This window comes from Pinus tabuliformis, chromosome 2_2 (genome assembly GCF_031772625.1).
Source record: "Pinus tabuliformis cultivar Carrire ecotype Pingquan chromosome 2_2, CPIR1, whole genome shotgun sequence".
Taxonomy (NCBI): Eukaryota; Viridiplantae; Streptophyta; class Pinopsida; order Pinales; family Pinaceae; genus Pinus; species Pinus tabuliformis.
In genome coordinates, this window is record NC_142300.1 from 466,868,955 (window position 1) to 466,878,753 (window position 9,799).

A 9,799-nucleotide genomic window follows, 5' to 3' on the forward strand; every position below is an offset into this window, starting at 1 on the left:
GGATTCGAGGTAGGGAGTCATAAATGAGGGGGATAGCCTCCTACAAATCCTCTCCCTTGTTTTCCTCAAATAGTGGCTGCCAAATGCTCATTAATCCTTTGACTTTGTCCCAAAATTGACCAAAAATCTGCATAAAGCACACATTAGACTTCATGGCATAATGACTAACCCAATTAACTCTATTAGCATAAATATAATAAAAAACATGCAATAAACTAATGAGAATGGTGGATTAAGTTAAGTTAGAAGGCCAAATGAGCCCATATAATTACCCATTTCTGGGGCTCATTAAACATCCAGCGGAATAGTCCACAACAGGTGTGATGGTCGTTATAACTGGTGAGCAAGGAATTGTTTTTCTAGTATCTCGTGGAATAGTCCACAAGGATGAGATAGCGTGGAAACCATTACAACACATTACCAACAAGATAAGCACTAAAATAACTGAAATAGTTCAACTATCTTAGTACATGTGAAAGCAAACATGAAATACAAACATTCACAAAATAGTCTTACAAACATCCATGAGTCATGCATCAAAACGTGCTAGCCCATAGAGGCTTCTTTAATTAAGCAAAAGTTCCAAGACACATATTTACATTGCACGTCACTAGCCCCAGTAGTGGGACATTAGAGCCACTCCTTGCTCCTCAAAGGACTGATTGGTCTCTCTAATGCTTTGCGGGAGGATCCAAGGTGAAAAATTCCTTTCCTCATACAATGAGGGGGTATATATAACAAGGGGGTATGCTTGACCCTTGTGACTCTTTGAATACCCTCATGACTATTCAACTTCCTATGACTTTTCAAATGACATGACTCTTCATATTCATGTGTGTCTACTGGATGTCCACTTTACATTACATTTGATTTAAAATATAAATGTCTCATAATAGTGATGTGGCCTTTGCAACTCATGACACGACTTGACATGAGACTGTTGACATGGGCTGGTTTGTTGAGGTGGCAAGGTCAAGCCACTATTGTTGCTGAGTGATAAATGTGTTCTTAGATATGCTTTCTCTCATCCACATAGCTTGATGGTGCGGAGTCTTCAATAATCTTTGGTCTTGAGAGGTAGTTTCATACATGTGTTCCTTTCTCTTGCTCTTGATATGTTTATTTGTTTGTCCAACTACAAGTGAGTCTTTAGGCATGCTTCCTCCTTCTTCATCATCTCACCATGATTTGAAATGTACCTATTCCTGCAATTCACTCATGACGGGATGACATCAATCCAAAAAATCCCTAGTCTAAGATGATGCATTATTATCCATGAAATAAGCCCAGGACAAGTGACAGGCTGGGAGAGAGGGCTCAGTAACTACACATTATGTAGTTTTAGGTGACAGGGAGAGAGGTTGGTCACTAAGACTGCGTAGAGCGCAGCTCAGGCTTGGTTGAGGAACTTTTAAGCACAGTCGTTACCGAGGGGAAAAATTACGCAGGGACCACTAGGATATAGGATTGCGCAATTGAGACAGATAGTGGTTGATGCAAGATGCGACCCTGAGAGACAAATATGTGTTTTTTTTAGAGGCAAGGAGGACTAGGCAGCAGAGAGACCTGGAGGAAATATCTCCACAGTTCATGAGGTCAGTGAGCTCCGACTAAGGGAGGACACTAGGGAGCACTTTTGCACAGTTCTGAGAGGCAAGGCAGGTTGGGATCTCTATGCATTGCGAGATTCCAGCAAGCCAAGGGAGAAGCTTGAGGACCGAGATTGCGAAGTGCACAGTTCAAATCAAGCTAGGAGGATTTACTGCATAATTATGAGGATGAACAGAGGTTTCTCAGCTTTGGAATTGCACAGTGAAACTACCATGGGGGATAGTGACTATACACTGTGCAGTTCTAGGGAGAAAGGTTGCATCACTAAGGCTTGAGACTGCATAGTGCACAGTTTAGTCAGGGTCTAGTGAAACTGAGTTTCCTGATCGAGAATATTTTCAGAGAAATGGCTAAGTGCTAGAAGAAAGTGAACTTGTGAAGAAATTGAAATTGTGATCACACACTTAGCATACTTTGACAACACAACAACATAGACCATCGAAACAACAAGACAAAGCACTACCCTCTCTAAGACTGTCGCATAACAAGAAGCGACAAGTGCGACACTTGAGTTATAATTTAGGACGATCGTGATGACACTTGTGTGACAGTGCTTAAAACCTTTTGTATGAGTATGATGGGTGTTTACATACCTAGGAAAACTCAAATACACAAAGACCAACCTTCGAAACCACCAGAAAAGGTCTGCAAGCATGGTAAATAGTCAAACATGCCAAAAGATGACAATTGATCAAACAAGAAAAAGGGATGAAAAGGCTCTAAGAAATCTCATGAAATGAGCTCAAGTGTTTGCAACAATCAAGGGAAAGACCAAGGAACTATTTGAAATTTGAGTGCAAGACAAAATTTTGTAGGATTTCACAACCACTACAACATGTACATAAAGTTCAACCTATCTCATATATATCAAATTATTCAACAAATCACTACATTCACTAAATTTGAATGTTTATAAAAACGCTAGATAGGATAGGTGGGGTTATCTTCAACTTCATAGGACTCTAGGTTTATCGTTGGCTCAGGAAAGAAATCTACACAATATTGTAATTTTTAATCATAGGGGACTCCATTCAATGTAATCATTGGGAGGATTAGAAGTATTGTTTCTCAACTCTCTAAATATCAATGTTATGATTTTTTAAGGATCAACAACATCAAATCATACCTAATGAAAAACTAAGAAGTTAAGCTACTAGGGGGTCATTAATAATTAATGATCAACTTTTATTTTCTCCTATCCCATGAAATTTCAATGGTTCACAAAGTTCTTGGGTGGGGGCAAATATATCCACAATCATTCTTAAAAATGGAAATGGATCATAGGTTGGAAATGGTCGGGAAAGGAATGGGGTCTAACAACTTGCCCCCTCCATGTTCTCTTCATGCACATCCATGTTGCAGTTGCAAGACAACAAAAAATTGTAACCAAGGTGGTGAAATTCATTTCTCTACAGGGGAAGGTTAATGTGGAATTCATTTTGCAATCATTGGTGATTTGGTTCCCACAGTAGGAGGAGGGGATATAACCAACCATAATATTTTTTGAATTAATTGTATCTACAAAAAATGAGCTCCATAATGGTGAAAATGTAGGAAATGACAACCCAACTTCATTTTGCGCAATGGGGGGGAGAAATGATTTGAAATTTGAGAGATTTCTTCACTATAGAGCTCCATATGGGATCTATCAAGTCAACCTATAAGTAAATCTCCACTTTAAGGTATGATTACATTTTATAATTGCCTCCACAGGTCCTGGCAATCTCAGTTCTAGTTTAAATTTGATTTTAAGTCTAGAATTGGTGTAAACATTGTTCTGTGTCTCTATGAGGAAGTAGGGGGGTCTACTATTGAAGTTGGATTCCTTGGGAAAATATTCATTGTGTACCCTATTCTCCTTTTTGGGATGTTGTGTGCCCCTCTTGGGTGTTTCCAGGCAACCCCCATCAGCCTCAACCTTTCAAGAAAAATTTTTTTCTGGTATAATCAATGTTCTCCAAGGATTTGGAATTTTGACCCTTTTGATAAACAAATGTTGTCCCAACACCTAGGTTTATTTTTTTCTAGTTTCTCCCCCTCCCCACCAATTCGGTTTGGTGGTTCTATAAAAGCTTCAACAATTGGTCTTCATGAGATAGTTATAATCAGGGATTTATATGGAACTTTGATAGGGGTTGTGGAAGTGGGGTGGATTTTAGCATCATTGGTGTTTAACATGTGTATTATGGTCTATCAAGTGCTATCTTGGTGTTGGGGTTTATTTTTTCTCCTTATTTTTTGTTTCACTCCCCTTTGAGTGGATTTAGTTGTGCAGTGAGAGGCCTTTCTAGGCTGCTTTTGTGGGGTACCTCGCTTTTGTGGGGTACCTCCAATTGTGGTTTCATTTGGAAATTTTCCAATTGGTGTAGTAGTATGGTGGCTTATAGTGCAATTGGTTTTAGAGTTATTTTTCACCTTCTTTAATTTTGTGAAATTAGATTGGGAAAAGGCCCTTTCTCAACTGCAACAAGACATTCTACATCTTCAACTCCAATACAATCAAATTACATCTTTGTTAATTTTGCTTATGGAATTATTTATCAAACTGAGGGTAAAAATGCAGACTATTGTGGATGCATTGGCAACTCAACAGAGGATAAAAACTCAGGCTGTTACGGATGAGTCAGAAGCTCTTCGAAAATAATTAGTGGATCTCCAACCTTGTTTAGGTTAGCTCCATTAGGGAGATTCTTCCTCAGCACACTCCTCTTCTCTATCTATGGGGTGTGTCCTCGATTTAAATGTTCTTCCTTCTGAATAATTTGATTATGTCATTATTGCTAGCCCTTCCCTTTCTCATAACTTCTTGTAGTTTAATGGGAGAAAGACTTTATTTTTCTAAACTTTGTTATGTGGTAGTGTCTCCAAACACATATTTTTCACATTAATATAAATATTTTTTTTTCTAATTAAAAAAAAATAGATAAAAGGACTACTAACATATAATAAGTTTGTTTTATTAAAATCTTTTAATTTTTAATGTATTGTTTACATATTATAACAATGTAATATATATTATTTCCATATAATATATTACAAAGAGTAATAGCTACAATGCAACATAGTCCATGCCTCTGTCGCTATCGCTAATTAATTGATTAAGGGTTGTACAGAGAGCCGAGAAAACTCCACACAATGAAAGAAAAAATATCTCCGCACAACCTTTAACAATAGTTTAATTTACATGCATACTGATAGGTTAATAACATATCTACCTCGATAGCATATGTTAATAGGTTCATAGGTAATAATAATGCACATTCATATGTGTGTGCTTTGACTCATTATCTTGGAGTGTGAAGCTCTACACAATGAACTTAGCTCATTGAGTGGATCTCAACACTCCCGCACAATGAACAATCATTAATTCTGATTTCAAAACAATCATCAATGAATATACGTAACTCCATGGAGTCTCAATATTTTTCCATATAAATTTAATTACAAGTAAGATTGACAATTTAATACAAAAAACAATGTATGTGGTAGTAGTCGAACTTAAATTACTGTATGATTGTTGCTTTGATTGGAATTTTTACATTAAGTGACCAAAATCTGCCATTTCAATTTTGGGAGGTGAAATGAGACATTCCCAGTCCATCTCTGTATATTTGAAATGAAAATTTCATTTACAGTTTACATGAGCTACCATAGGGTGGAGAGTTTAATTAAAATGTCAATTGGATGAGCTCGTTGATATCTGAATGTACAGTCAAGTTCAAATGGTTGTAAAGTTTGATGCACCACCTAAGTTTAAAGAGTTATTGCATTCATGTGGAAACACGAGAAGGTGTAACCTCTATTTTTGTTGGTTTGAATGCAATAAACTTTATAATAGGAAGGCTAATTTTTATCCCCAAGAACACATATAATATACAAGAATGGAAGAACACATAACACATTCTTATAACCCTTAATTTCTTCTGGACGGGAATAGATGGAAAAATCCATTTCTCTCTAATCATTATAATTTCCTCTCAAGCTCACTCCCATCCTCCTTGGCTATGCCTGCATTGGGATGAAAAGGCTTCAGAAGAACTCGCAGGATCAAGAACCTTGAACTGACGGGAAACTGCATTTCACTCAAGCACACTGTGTAGTTTCATCACTAATCAAAGGCGTTATGATAAAAGGTGTATCTCACGATTGAAATAGAAGTAACTAAAGAGAAGGTTTCACAATTTTATCACTAATAAAACAGGCATTGAGACAAAAATAAACCAAAAAAAAAAAAAAATAATCAGAATAAATAAAAATAGAAATGGGGTAAGTTGAGAATTCGTCTCAAATTAGAATTTTAAAAGGGCCTCTTGTGTAGTAGTGTACGCACAAACGTTATATTTTGTTAGTATTAAATATCAAAAACATTTTGTGTATGGCATGATTTGCATCATAATTAATTTAGTTAAAAAAATCTATTACAGTTTGAGAAAATGGTATATTATATTAATATTTTATTAATGCATTTTTTTATTGATAATTTTACTTAAATTAATATTGAAAACAATGGTAAAATGCATTTTTAAAAATTTAATGTTAAATAAAATATTAAAATTTGATAATATTATTTTTATTGTATAAAAAAATTACAATGAGATAAAATTATTAAAATTTGGTAATGTTATTTTTATTGTAAAAGAAATTACAATGGAAAAAAATTAGAATACAATATTTATAAGATATGGTTAAATTATTTTTTTTTATTTTTAATAAATGTAAATTTATAATTATTAAAATTTTATTTAAAACAAAAAACTATCTAAATTTTCTAAATAATATTAAATTAATAAATAATCTAGTAATATAAATCAAAATATTTGTATATATTATAGTAATACAACAACATTACTATTTTTCAACAAATCATAAAACAACAATTCTTATTATTTATCAACAAAATGAGTAAGAAGTCTAGAAACATATGATATATAAGTGAGTTGCCACAATTCATATTAATAATATTCACTTTTGTGATGGTCACTAACCTATAAAGAATTTGTCACTAACCTATAAAGAATTTGTTATATAATTTTTACAATGTTACTTTTTTAATTCATAAAAATTACAATGCCATTCTATATTATAGAACATTATTTTTATAATTCATTAAAATTAAAATTAAAATGGTAGTACTATCTATATTACATAATGAAATACAAGTTGAAAACATTTTAATACATTATTTATAAATATTTATGTAAAAAATATTTTTCAATATATTAAAATTAAAAATTTCTAAATTATATATATATATATATATATATATATATATGATATTATAATTTTTAATTATATATATTAAAATGATATTTTTCATATTAAAGTTCATTTAAATATATACACATTCAAATTAATTTTAAAACTCTAATTGAAGTAAAATATAATCAATAATTTTTAGCTAAAATTTAGTCTAGATTATTAGCAAAAGTTTGATTTTATATCTATTTTATTTGTTTAAAAGAATAATTGATTTTATACGTATTTTATTTGTTTAAGAAAATAATTCTCAATTCAAAACTATGGAAGTTTTACCTGGATTCACTCCATAAATATATTTTTAATTTTGGTTTCCACCATCACAAAGTTGAAGATTAACTAACACTATAGTAAGGCTTAGGTTATTTATATATTCTTTTTACGAGGAAAATGATTTTCAATTCAAAACTAGGAAAGTTTTATATGAATGCACTTAATAAATATTTAATTAGTATGAACGATTATTTAAAAAAAAGGGTTAGAATTTTCTCAAATTTAGTGTGTAAAGATGGTTGATACATTTATTTAAAATTTAATTTAAATAAAATTGTGTAAAAATGTAAATTTGTAATATAATTTTACTTAAATTAATAAGTAAACTAGTGATATAATTGAATATATATTTGTATATTTTACAAAAGAAATTTCATTATCTTTCTTATACAGCAACCATTTTTATTTTCTATAAACAAAAAATGAGAAATGGATGTGCTAACACATTATATATTTTTATATCTAGTGATAAGTGATCACTACCCAAACAAGTTATATTTTAATCGAGTTTTAAATATCAAAAACATTTTGTCTCGCATACTAGTGATAAGTGATCACTACCCAAATAAGTTATATTTTGATCGAGTTTTAAATATCAAAAACATTTTGTCTCGCGTGATTTACCTTATGATTATTTTAGTTTAAAAAAATCTATTGCAATTTAATAAAATTGTATATACAATTAATATTTCATTAATGCATAATTTAGCCTGATAATTTTATTTAAATTAATAAACAAAACAATGATAAAATGCATTTTTTAAATTTTCAGAAGCTATTTAAATATTAAAATTGGGTAATATTATTTTTATTGTATACCAATTTTACAATTACATAAAATTTGGAGTGCATTATTTATAAGGTATTGTTGATAAATGTAAATCTATAATTATTAAAAAAAAACTCTGTTGTTTTATATGTCCTGACTAATCGAATTGATTCCTTATGGTACTCACTAATCGAATCGATTCTCGTTTCTTTTAGGCTAATTTTCAGCAAGGAACAAATTGGAAATGGTTTGTTTTATTTCTGTTTTTCTTTTTAAGTCACAATAGGTTAAAAGATCGTGAATGTATTATTAATAAAAGCTAGTTCAATAACACGAAGCCACTATAAAAATGAATGATTTACTTGCACTCAAACTCGTTCAACTCATGATTTTGTGCTTTGTTCATTATGTTTATTTATTTTTGTACATTAGAATATTCTCATTTACGTACTCGGTGACAAGGATGGAGTATTTCCGACATTATGTCTGTGTAACTGCATTAGATATATAAAAATTCCACGAATTGCCATTGAATGTGAATACAAATAATGGCGCTGAACTTTGTCATAACAAGTGGGGGATCCCAAGATAGACATAACAGTGGAATTAGGAGCAAAATGACGAGAAGGAAAAAGAATGAAGTGGGAGCAATAGAGGATCGCTATGATCATTCACTATGCATGACAGTTTTCCTTAGCATGGTGGAAGTTTTCCTTAGCATGGTGGACGATCTCTAGGAGGTGACTAGAGACTCAAAAGAGCGTTAGCTCCATTGGTAACCACAAACACCATGGCCAATCCCCATGTTATGTGCACGTCCAAGTGGCAGTGCATCACCCAAGCTCCTGCAATAAGTAATCACCATAATTACCACTATGCCAAAAGTATGATCCAATTCAGAACAAGAGACGACACATGTACATAAGGAAAGTGGAATGCTATGAAACAAATTAAATGCTCACCAACATTGTCAGCCACGAATCTTATTGCAGCCCAGCCATTAACTGGAATGTTCAGAGTGTTACGCATAGGAGGATCCACCAGGTTGAACTTCTGAGGATCGGTTTGTGGATTATAATTGCCAAACCCTGCTCCCATGATGTAGAAGTCATAACCATGGAGATGGATAGGATGGCTTTCACCCGCAAATATATTCGTTCCTTGAAGAATTACTTGCATCGTCGAGTTATATTTAAGAACTTTCACTCTTGTTGCTTTCATAGGGACCAAAGACCTCGGAACTACAGTGCTCATGAGAAACAAACACTTGGGGATGTGGCCCAAAGCATTCCTTGGATCTATGTAACATTTGATAAAAAGAATGTGGATCACGAGGCATCCATTATTGAAATGGAAGGTAAGTTATGTGATCGAGTTGTTTCCATTTTGATTGGCCCTAGATCTAATTATAGTTATGTTAATCCTCACCCGGTGGATAAGTGTGATTTGAGAAAAGAAGCACATGTAGTCTTGGTTGGTGCAGTTGGATACAGGTGCGAAGAAAAGAGTTCATCATTGGGTGAGAGCTTGTGCATTGGAGCTTAATGGTATGTCTACATCAACACACCTAAATGTGCTTCCGTTGGGATCATACAATATGATTTTGGATATCGATTGTTTGTATCTTCACAAGACGAAGGTAGATTATTATGATAAGGCTATTGAGTGCTTGGATGGTGATGGAGAGAAGAGAATCTTTCAAGGTGATCAGAATCCTACATCAGTGAGAATTGTTACAACTATGCAAGTTAAGCATAGTCGCAGGAAAGGGTGTGTATTGTTTGTCGTGCATGTTTCTAGTGAAAAAGGGAAGGATGTTGAGGACGTTGAAATCTTGAAGAGGTATCTGATTAGATCCATTTATAAGATGAGCACTCTAGAGTTAGTGGA

The 9,799-nt window shown here is 32.9% G+C and overlaps 1 pseudogene; it reads right to left on the bottom strand.

Moving 5' to 3' along the window:
* Positions 1 to 8,653: 8,653 nt before the first annotated feature.
* LOC149193331 (laccase-23 pseudogene) lies at positions 8,654 to 9,088 on the bottom strand (annotated as a pseudogene).
* Between the last annotated feature and the right edge of the window lie 711 nt (positions 9,089 to 9,799).